General features: G+C 36.7%; 1 protein-coding gene across 2 annotated transcripts in view; it reads left to right on the forward strand.

Annotated features, from left to right (window-relative positions):
- Window positions 1–12,101, forward strand: part of RNGTT (RNA guanylyltransferase and 5'-phosphatase) — a 172,097-nt gene that overhangs the window by 30,684 nt on the left and 129,312 nt on the right. The gene's annotated exons all lie outside the window — the stretch shown is intronic.

The following is a 12,101-nucleotide window of genomic DNA, read 5'->3' on the forward strand; positions in this document are numbered from 1 at the left end:
CTTTTTGTTGTAATCCTAATACAAAATAAAAATAGTAAATGTGCACTTAATTGTATGATAAAACTGATGGGCATTTTTTGATTGTTTATTAGTCAGATAAGTTTGATTTATCTTGAATGTGTCAATAAATCAATATATCTATATATAGAAAATATAATTATTTTGATTTAGTTACTATATTATCAAACTTGTGATGGCTTCCTAGTTTTTATTTTGGTTCAGCTTTTTGTAGAAATTGAAGAAAATGTCTTTTTTTGGGGGGCAGTTGCAGCCTTTTCAGAAACATATTTGTGACCCTTACTTGAAGGAAATCTATTCAATATATTTTAAGATAACTTTTCTGTAAATGTCATGAAAACAAGGTTGAAGTTTCTCTTTGATTTCCATGGCTCAATAATTTTTCTTTCTCTACTCTTTGATCCTTTACACGATGAGATGAAGCTTATATGCATAACTGTGAAATTGCAAATTCCTAATATGAGAAGTTATCCAAAAGTCATTTGGTCCGGAGTAAATTGTGAAAAAATAATCACTGCTAAGGAACAACTCTTAAAAAAAAATGGAGAAAATTGAGAAACAAACGTTTTTTTGTTTTAGAAATTAGCAGGTAAAAGGTATTAGCCCAAAATTAGGTGGCAAGGAAGCAAAATGGTTGCCTGTCAGTAAAGGCTTAAAGAAAAGATACTTGAATGGGTTCATGGAAAAACTATTATCCCTCAGAGAGAGGAGAAAAAGTTGAGATAATAATGAGAATGAAGGAGGGCAGAGAAGATTGGAGAGTAGTACTAATCCAATTAAATCCTAAATCTATACACTTGAGAACTCATTATTAAGAACAAGAGACCAGATTGTCATGAAAGCAGATGTGGAGTATCCTGGGTTTGCAATGGAAAGCTTGGCTCCTGGAAGCAAAGATATTAATGTGGAGCTGAACTTGAAGGAGGCTATTGGAAATGAGAAAGAAGCCATAGATGAATTTTCAGATTGTACAAATTAAATGACCAGATTTTCATGGATGTGTAATTTTCTTCCTGGTAGTGGAAAGTTCCTGAAATAGAGGTTTGCAAAATTAATAGAGCATTCTTCCCTAATTTAGAGGAGGGGGACAAAAATCTCAAAATGTTGAGATTTTCAGCAATCTTCAGAAATGGTTTAGCAGGGAAGTTAAGGGCTGTTAATCACAGCAAAGCATTTATGAGTAAAATAGTGTTTCTCAAGGTGCGAATAATCTCTTGCTGGGCTTCTTGCCTTCTGACCCAGGTAGCTACTGAGAAAGTGAACTATTATAAATTGTATTTTGAGTGTCTTGTCATTGAGTCAGGTTTAGGATTAATATATGTTTGTGGTCTTGGAGTAGGGAAGGAATGTTGGCTTAATCATAGGATAGGGTGAAGAACCCACACAAGAATCATCTGGCTGCTTTTAAACCACACCTTCCTTTTTCTTCTTCCTCTCCCCACTTATCTTAAGAAATAGACCTACATATTAATCAGTTTTGCACCATTAGCTGGTATTCTGTTCTCTGTGGCTGTGACACATTTCAGTGGTGGGAAGTTTTAAAGGATGGAAATATTCCACAGTTGGGCATGTGCTAAATAGACTTTTCAGGACCAAATGGATTTTTTATAGGACTGACAGGTTTTGTGAATGACTGGGCTTAACCCAAGTTTTTTGATTCCAAGTTAAATGAGCTTGATTCAATTGTGTTTATATAACTATTGGCAATGGGCAAAACCTCAACTGGTAATTACACATCACTTGTGTGTATAGGATAGCCATTTTTCAGACATTTGTATTATTTTCATTGAATGTCTCAAAGAAGTAGTTGTAAGGGTTTTTCTGTTATTATTTGTATGAAATTGTCAAAATGGGGTGACACTTGAAGGAGAGATTTGGAACCTTACTTTAAAAAAAACCTTACTTTAAAGATTAAAGTGACTGATCTTAGTCCAGTCTTCCAATCTCCACACTGGTTTTTGTAAGTTTTTTTAAGTTTTCAAGTCATGGGAAAAAAAAATGCAGTTTTTGTTTACATGCCATTGTGCTTTGTGGTTCTTCTTCATAATTATTTTAACAATTCTTTAGGGGAAAACAAGCTCACTCGTTTTAAACTAGTTCTGTACATCTGCCTCTGTAGATGGAAGAATTTTGGTTGAGAATGAGGCTGCAATCCATGTGGAATTTATTTCACTGACTTTACTTGGAATAATATATCTAAATGGAAATAGCATATATTTTGTCTGGAAACTAAAGTTGTGAAAGTTATTGAAATAGTTGCAGTGAAGCTTTTACTCCCAGTCAAGATTAAAAGCTCTAAATAAATATCTGCTGTAAAATGCAGTGGTAGTAGTTGTTAGGAACCTGCAGTTTAACTTTGAAGCATGTAATGATAACATAATGTCAGAAGCTTCTTCAAAAGTATATAAAGATCAGATAAATGGTTCAGAATTAAAATGTATAAAGTGCCTTTCTAATGATGGCTAAAAGGAGCAATTCATAGATGTTAAGCACTCTACAGCATTTCTCCTAATTTTCTAGAAAGCAAATGCCTAATTCCTGGTTTTGTTTTCTGCATTTAGGTAGGAGAGGAAGAGGAGATGTGATGGAGAGGCAGGAATGGTGTGTTCTGACATTAGAGAGTTGGAGATTCAGGAGCTGTGAGTTGTTGCTCACTCTGCATCTTAATAATTGTCCTGTACAGTTGTATTGGCCAGTAAATTTAGGTTTATAAGACTAATACTTGCCTGTTTTGCACAGCATTAGAACCCATAAATATTGTATGGTTGCTTGAGTTTTCATTTGAGAGTGTAAAAATCAAACTTTTGTAAATTGAGTTTGGATTAAAGGCACTTCTGGTTTATTTAGCATGTTACTAGTCTCCAGGTAAAGCTATTCTAGCTCAGGGCAAGGAAGGTCTAGTACAAGATGACCTCATTGTCTCCTCCTCTTGCCATGTTGTCCTTTTGCCCCCTTTTCCCTACTGTGCAGGCAATGAGGGCATGTTTAGGCTTTGGCTAGCAGACTCTGACAGCAGAAAAAGAGCTGTCAGGTTTTCATAGCCGGACTGGTGGGTATTTTCAGATATCTCATTCATTTTGTTTAACTATTAATTTTGATCCAGGAGAGGTCTCTTTTGATTGGGAGACTGTAAGACAAACGAGGCAGCATAGAGTGTCATAAACTGTTGGACTAATACATGGAACAATTGGATATAAAAATATGTCTGGTTTTGTGTTTGTTTCTTTGGGGGGGGGGGCTGGTGATAGTGTATTTATGTATTTATTACTAAGGCACATCTGTATCACTTTGTTGCTTATTCATCTCCTGAAATATTCCTTTTACAGTCATTGAGTCAATGCAGAGGGATGAATAAATAGGTATGACAGAACCCACCCATTATCCCTCATGTGGATCTAAATTGACTTGAACGGCCGAAGAAAGCATTCTTACTCTAGGTTGTGGTTTCTCATTTATATATGCTCACAGCTGTCATGACTCTGAAAGAAGGGCTTTGTGTCCCTTCCTTGAGTGTTTAAGGAGCAGTTCTGATGAGACACAGGAAGTCTATTCTGTGGAGAAGCAGGCCTGATATTTCACAGTTCTGCAGCCTCTTGACAGCACACAAAGTTTTATGGTCACAATTCTGGGCTCTTTGAAAAATGCTACCTAACTGATTATTCATATGTATTGAGTATTTGGACAGATTGTCTAATAAGCAAGCTCTTTTGTTTATTTTTAAATAGTTAATGCTTTAAAATGCATTAACTTATTATGTAGCTTGTGCTATGAATACTAATCTTCGAGTATTCAACTGTGGTCCTGAAATGTTCTAACAAGATCCAGATAAAGGGTGTGCCTGCATGTATATCTGCTTTTCAAGCAACCAGTATCAGTGATTACTGGCTTATTTATTTATTTTCCTTTCTCCCAGACCACTTTTAGTGGAACAGTACATTCTGTGCTGCTGGTTCTCCTAGGGGGGATTACAGACACATCCATGAAGCATAACAGCTTCTGTTCAGTCAGGGAAGAATGACATTCAGTTTGTGAAGTTGAACTATACAGATATCTAGGGCATCCCTTTCTCTTGGAGCTGATCTATTTTGTGAGCACAAATGGCAGTTGTGTTCCTGCGGTGGCTTGTGCTGGTGATGCAGGTGGAATTGACCCAGAATACACTCTGGCATAAATCAGTTCCAAGTTAAGAGGATCTCCTTTTTCAAAGCTGTGTTTACTCTTTTTGTGATTGCTCTGCCCTCCATGAGAGACATTATGGTTCACTTGCTTGGGAAAGAAGCAATGTAACTACTTGTCATCTAATGCTAAATTAATTTGTTTTTCTTTCTTATATATATTTTTTTAGCCTGTTGCTTCAGGCATGAATTTTGCCTTAAACCCTCAAGGTATTTTCAGACAAAGGTTTGTGGAGAGGCATGGAGCCAAAGAAGATCAAGCAAACTTGAAACTCTTATCTGCTATAAATAATGAAGATGATAATAATAATAACAACAGCACAAATTATGAAACAATTCAGGAGTACTGTCAAGCTCAAGATATAGTTTGTTCCATTCATCTTGCAGCTTTAAAAAAAAGTAATCAAAACATTATACCATGCAGTTGTTTTTCAACAGTGTTCCTATCAGTAACTGAGAAATGTACTTTGTTTCACCCAAATTTTAATGATACTAAGAAAATCTAATATTTAAAGTTAATCTTTTAGTATAAAAGTTAGTCTTTTAGTTGTTACTGGGTAATATCTTTTCTAGCTTGTTAACAATTCTTTTGTTTTCCATCAGACAAATCACATCATAATGCACTATAAGAGCTCCTCAATATTTAGTAGTTGTAGTTTAATTTACCCTTTGTTGTAAGTCAAATAATGATTACGAAACAACTTTAAATTTATCCCATAAGGTTTAATATCCTTCTAAAAATAAAGAAACAAAACCCCCACTGCACTGTAACTTAATTAAAACCCTGGAAGACAGACAAGAAAAACACTGTAACTCATAGGCTTTTTTAACCTAGCAAAATTCTTCATTTTACCAGCAGTTTCACCGTCTAATAATACTTTAGATAGAAAAGGTAGTTTTACATTGGTTTTGAATTTGCCATCTGTTAAATTAATTAAAGCATCTTTGATTTATAATATAGGAAAAGCTAAAGTTCGAGCTCAGTCTCAACTGCAGTACTTCATTAGGAGAAATTATAGTAGTTTCTACAATTCTTTGACATTTTTCCATGGTCCTTAGTGTTGTTGTCTCCTTTATTAAAAAACTTCCCCAGGTGAGAGGATACCATAAAGTCATATAATCATGCAGCATTATTTCTATATTTTTCACTACCCTGTTTGTTATTTGATCTAATTATTTGTTTGCTGATTTGTTTTGTTTCTTTGCTTGTTTGGCAGCTGCTGTTCTTTACTCTCACTGAACCCTAAAAAGCAGCTGCTATCTGAGCTTTTTCTGCTGACAGTAATTTAGAACCTTGTAAGGTAGGGAAGTGTGGTCACATCTCTTCTCCTCCTGGCTATGGTACCCTTTGCATATCAAAACTTGCAGTGTTTGTTGCTGTAGTTTTTGGGCATATTGGATATTTCTGTAGTAAATATCATCTGCAGATCTACTCACTTTTGATGATGTTCAGGGCCATAAAAGTCACAAAATAATTCCTCTGGACCTTGGAATGTCAAGGGAAACAAATGAAAAGGGAAACTTGCATTCAGAGTTTAAAGGAGAGTGATGGCAGGCAAGAATAAGGTTTTGATGCTGTGTGGTTACTGTGGTGGAGACTGATGAATAGTAAAAATTATGGAGACTGAAAAGCTGTATAAGCTGTGTGGTATCTCTTAGAGTGTTCACTCGACAAGGTTACTTCATTATCTGGAGTACCACCACCTCAACAAATCTTGTGGAAATGAAAATCTTTGTTCTCAAATAAGCCACGTGATTGGTGAAGATCAATTCATCAATGTCTGGAGGTATTCAGAAGACATGTAGATGTGACACTTCAGGACGTGGTTTAGTGGTGGACTTGGCAGTGGTAGACACAGGAATAGTGATAGACACCTTTGGATTCAGTTATCCTAAAAGTCTTTTCCACCTGAAATGATGCTATGAATATCAAAAGCATAGCCCTTCCATTGTGATATATGAGGTGATCAATAAGGCAAAGGTTTTTACTTTTTCTGTACTAGCATTGAGTCAGGGCAGTGGTATCTTGAACTAATGATTCAGAATGTGAGGCTGGTTTGTTGGAAACCTTTTGACTTCTCACAAAATTACATGTTGGTGAAGCAGATGAACTAGGACAACTTTCTTGATTGTAACATAAATATAGGAAAGCATTCCTTTTGCTTAGGAAAGATGCAGGATTAAATATGAGGAATAACATTTTATTTTCCTAATAACTGAAGGATAAAAAAAAATTGTTACAGAGTTCAGATTTTTAAAAAAATCACTACAGGATTGTTAAAGGAAACTTCTGGGTTACTGCTGAACCTGACCTGCTGCAGATGCCTGATCAGAGTTGTCATGATGAGCGCACTTGAACATCTAATGCCAGCTGAGTGTCTTGACCTCCATAATAAGAGTTTAACCAAGACAGTTTTGAAGCACAGGGAGCTTGTAATTTCATCCCATGGAGACACCTTACAATTGTGGAAGTTAACCAGAAGCTGAATTCTACCCTCTTGTGAGGGTGGAGAATTGGTGGATCATTTCAACAGGTAAACAAATCCAGGTGCTTCTGAGTGTAGTAAGAGATATACAAGATACATTTATGTACTAAACAAGAGCCTAGTAACAGTATTTTTATTTTGAGGGCAAAAAAAGGTCTTGTTTTTAGAAGCTAAGTTTGGATCAGTCATGCTAAGGCTTTGCTTTACATTTAAATCATTATGATTCTAATGAGAGGTAAAAATAGATAAAAAATGCAGGTTTTCTCTTTATTTAATGACAGATTTGGTTTGCCCTAAGGGCAGTAGTTAATAGAATTACTCAGAATTACTGTGTCTGAGGAATATAATCTGCAGTATATATGAGGAATGGGATTTCCTCTGAGTTCAACCATTTTGGTAGGAGTTCATATAAGGGAAAAATTGCAGTTTTGACCTCGAAAGACTGGAATATCTCATGCTTCTGGACTTTGACAAAATTGCTGTTTATTAGAGAAAATGAGGCTAAGAAGATTGCTATAATTCTAAGATAGGTAAAGAACAGATTGAAAGAAAATGGCAGTGGATGGTTTTGAAAGAAAATGCATAAAACCCCACAAGTAGAGATCCTGAATATTAATTTTGTTGTATCATTTAGTATTTTGAAACAGAATCCAAGTATGTTCTGATAAACAAATGAGGGAGATCAGCCACTGAATTCACTGAGGAGCACAATAATAAAACTGGAAGGCTATTTAGTAGTAGAAAATGCAAGGTCATGAATGAGAAATATTGGAGCTGGAGGCTGTTAATTGGAAATGACTGTCAGTCACAATCTAAGGGGTTTTTTGGTTTAAAATGCTGTGGAGACTCTTGATGGCATACTTTAATCTAAAATAAGCGAGACAAATACAAAGTGTTGGTATACTCAGAGCAGACTAACTTCCAAAGGTCTGTGTGTGTGTTTTTTAAAAAAAATTTGGAATCTGGACTGTTGAATACATAATTCTACAGAAGCTTCTGCATGTAGAAAGCAGTGTCTCTTTCTGGCTGGTGTGCTGTGTATTCATGCAAATGACAACATGTGTGCATCTTTGGAGAAGGTGGTTTGTGATAGAACTGTCAGTGTGCTGATTAAAAAGACATTGTTTCCTTTTGTTTACATATTGAAAATAATATTATATTCTTGTAAGTTCCTGTGTTAGTGTCCCTGTATCCAGGTTTTGTCATACTTGAGTGTCCCGGTTTAGGGCAAATTTGGGAGAAAATCCCCAACAAGGGCTTCTCCAAAAGGAAACCCACACGCCCCCTCCCCCAAGTGGTTCGGGAAGAATTCTTCGGAGAGAGGTGGAAAGAACCTGTTTATTTGACAAGCACAGCACCCCCCAGCACACACAATGAACAATACCGGATGACACCACTCTTCCACTGCTCTGAGAAAGATGACAAATTCAGAAAAGTCTCTTCTGGGGGTTGGCTGTTATCAGTCCCTCCGGCGCTGAGGCAGCTGCTGCAGTCACAAGGTGTAACCTCTCTCTTGGTGTTCTGAATCCCAGTCCGGAGCAGTCAGCAGGTCCAACGGGGTGCGGGGGGGGGACAGTCCAGAAAGGAATTTGGACTGTTTAGCTAAAGTAACTAATGAGAAGGGGGGAAAGAAGCAAGAGCAAGCAGAGCAGAAGCGAAGCAGAAGCAAGAGCGAGAGCAAAAAGCAGGGCAAAAAGCAGAGAAGCCGCAACATGCTCTGGTGCTATCTGTATGTCCCGCCGAGTAGCTGATAGGAGGCCCAAAACAAAACCTTCACTCTGCCAGTCTTAAAGGCACAGAACATAATATCCAGCATAAATTACATACACACAAATGGGGATAACAGTCACCCTAGGACATTGAGGAGACATCTTTTAAAGCAGTAACCATTGCCAGCAGCAATTCATAGAGGAAAGCAAGCTGAGCCTTCCCCATTTACTGGGATTTAGGGTCTTTTGCTCCATGTGCCACAGGCCAGCTTCAAACTCTTCTAATTTAAACTTACTCTAAATCCAGCACAGTCTGGATTTGGGTCAGGACATGGAACTGCAGCAGCTTAGTGACTCAGATAGATGATCTCCTACTGTCAGTGGATAAAGGGCAGTCATTAATTTTCATTCTCTTGGCCTTTTCCTCAGTGTTTGATGCATCTGGCCAGAAGTTGATGCTTTCTTGCCATGAGGGAGTGGCAGGGTCCAGTGTAAAGCACTCATGTGACTTGGCCTCATCTTAGGTGATCCATCTACAGAGTGGTGACATGCTCGTGGTTTTGAAATGTTGCCAATCATAAAAGGAAATTAAGAAATTGAAATCATATCTGTAGCAGGATTTCGTTGTTACCTCTGCGTCAGTGAGCATATTAGAGATGCTAATTGCTATTCAGATTTGGGTAATGCTTATTTGTGTGGGAGGGCAGCACTTGCACAAGACTGAATTCCAGGCTGTATAATGAACTCCCTTCGGAATGGAGAGCTGCTGTGTATTTCGTGCTTAGAGTTGATGATGGAATTTCTTCTATTTTGCATTCTTTAATGTGATAATACAGACACAGACATATTTAAAAAGGAAAATTAAAAAAAGGCTGCGATGGCAGCACTGTGTCAAAATGAATAATCTTCTTTGATACAGCCTGTCTAAAGAAATACTGCAGGGCAAAGAAAGCTTAAAAATTCAGCTCCTCTAGGAGCTTCCTTTGAAACAATATTTCTAATCCATTTGCTACTTGTAGATTTTTTTTTCAGAAAATTACTTGTGTGTTGAACTCCAGCTTAGAAGATAGGATCTTAATGTTTGAGGAAGCCGTGCTATATTTTTATATTATTCTTAAGGTTTTAAAACTCCTATAAAGCACAAAATTAACATATGTAAGCTTACTGCTGAGCTAGTTGCTGTCATTTTGGCTGAGAAAAAGTTAAACACAAATAAAGCACATAACAAAATTGGTGTCAGAAACAAAACTTCTGTGAATACATGCAATCAATTTTGTGGTAAATATGTTTTGGCAAGCACTACACCATGTGTAGTGTTGGGGGATTATTTTCAAATCCAGTTTTGTGAATCATAATAATATGGAAAAGAGGGCAGAGGCCACGTGTTCCAGTGGGTACAGTGTTGGATTTGGAGATTGATGAATGCAGTTCTGTTAGTTCTGTTCTTGTTCCTTAATCTCAGTGACCATATATTAATGGACACCAAGTAATTGACCTTATCTTATGCATTAAGTTATATCTTCCTGAAATGCACTTTCAAATTTAATTATGAAAAATACTAAACATCCATAAAGAAGAAACCTCTGTTTTTAACTTAGGATTTTCAGTGTAGCTCATGTCAGCTTCAAAATTGTATAAAAACCAAAAACCTACCACCACCACCAAAACAAACCTAACTGAAAATAGAAGCCTAATAAAATAATTCTTTCAGCTTGTGTTTGGGGGCCATCTGATGTAGACTGCATGATACAGGATATAGGAGGAGGCACATGAGCCTTTGATATAGTTGCCTTTATTTGGGTATGCTAAAAATGATTTCTGAAGAGAAAACTTTATTTGATGGTTGATGTTTCTTAAAGTTTAAAAATTAAAATTATTAACACTCTGGTAGGTGATTTGGAAATCTTTTTGTCTAATGCCAAGAACTGTCACTCTGCAAATTAAATTTTCATCCTATTTCCTGAATTATTGTCTTAATAATATTGTCCAGTTGGAATTAATAACAGGCCTTGCCTCAGGATCAGAAGTGAAAGAAAAGTAGCTTCTAATGAAACTTTGGATTTTACCATTTCTATGACTGGATAGTTTATCTGCTTGTGAGATTAATCTGCATGGACACCATGACCCTCTATTTGTCAGAATTTCTTGGTTTGTAGAGATTGCACTGACAGTTTTAAGAGATGATGTTTGTAGCTCAAATATGATTCTCTACTTCCATGTGTAGTTTTCAGAGGTGAATGAGCAGTTATGTTATTGCTCTTATTGCTGCCCTGCCTTTGTTGTTTTATTCACTTGTCTGGTTTTACATTCGGATTGAGCCATCTGATGTAGGACCATGTCATCTTGTGTACTTGCCCAGAATCCAAAACAATGGGGCCTGCTTACTAATTGGAGCTTTTGGGTGCTCACACAATAGAGGTAATTACTAATAAATGTACAGCTGTAATAGCAAGTAGTGTTCACAGTGGGCAGTGCAATGCGTGACAGTTCAGTTCCTGTGTTGTGTCTCTAGTGAATGTGTTTGAGAAATCATCTCTCTTCTTTCTTTGCCTTTGTGGTGTTGCCCAGAGGCGTGTTCTCAATTCTGGTGTAAGTGCTTATCTCCTAATACCTTAATTAACTTCTTAAAATATAAATGGCCATGGTACATTGAAATAATATTCAGAAATGTGCTGTTCAGCAGTCCCCAAGATTGCTCCATGAATGCTTGTAGTGTCATCTTGATAAAACTTTAAACCTGACATGAAGCACAAGAACTTTTTGAGTGAAACAAGCAAATAAAAAACTTCAACCAACCAACCAGCTCAAACCTGTCATTAATTTATAAATTCAGTTTCACCAAAAACTTGCTTATCTCTTGCTTCTTGTACATTTTCAATTATTAGCTGCTCATTGAACACTTCAGGTTTTTCAGTCCATCCTTGACCAAATTTTTTCTGTCTTATGTTGGTAGTAATTAGAATTTTGATAAATTCTGTTGTTTCGACCACATTCAGAGTTTTATTTCAATAGTTTATTAAATAGAGAGAATAAAGGAGTTTTCAGCCATTCAGCTAAAAAACCCTCAAAAAAACCCCTTTCAAAATGAGACATATCTGGATCAGTTTAATGTCTTTCTCAAGCAGAGAACTTGTTCACACTCTAAGTTAGACAGGTATATTACCAGGAGACCCAGACATATGGGTTAACATTAAAGTAATTTATTGTCCTGAGATGAGATTTTTTTCTATCTTCAAAGTCAGCACTGCTGCCTCTCAGCATCTCTCTGAAGTAAGATACAGAATCATAGAAATCATAGGATCATAGAATGATTTGGGTTGGAAGGGACCACCCAGATCATCTAGTTATGAAGGAAGATGGCATGCAGAGAGATATGCTTAATAAAAACTTTGTTTCCATACAGATTGCCTATGAAAATTCTCTGTGGGCTTTAAGAGGTCTGTTACATGGACTCAGTTGAAGAATTGTAGCCCAATTCTGCAGTTTTTTTTCATGTGAAAGGAATATCTAAGGTGTGGCCTGGTTTAACTAATGTAGCAACTAAGCTCATACATCCTGTAGCAGGATAGGGGAGAGAATCAGAAGGGTGAAAGTGAGAGAGATCAGGGGAGATAAATATAAGGAAAAATAAGGAATTTTTGCTAGTTCCCATTGGCAGGCATGTGTTTAGCCATTTCTACGAAAGCTGGGCTTCACGATGCACAACAGTGACT

Source organism: Serinus canaria, chromosome 3, assembly GCF_022539315.1.
Source record: "Serinus canaria isolate serCan28SL12 chromosome 3, serCan2020, whole genome shotgun sequence".
NCBI classification, from domain to species: Eukaryota; Metazoa; Chordata; class Aves; order Passeriformes; family Fringillidae; genus Serinus; species Serinus canaria.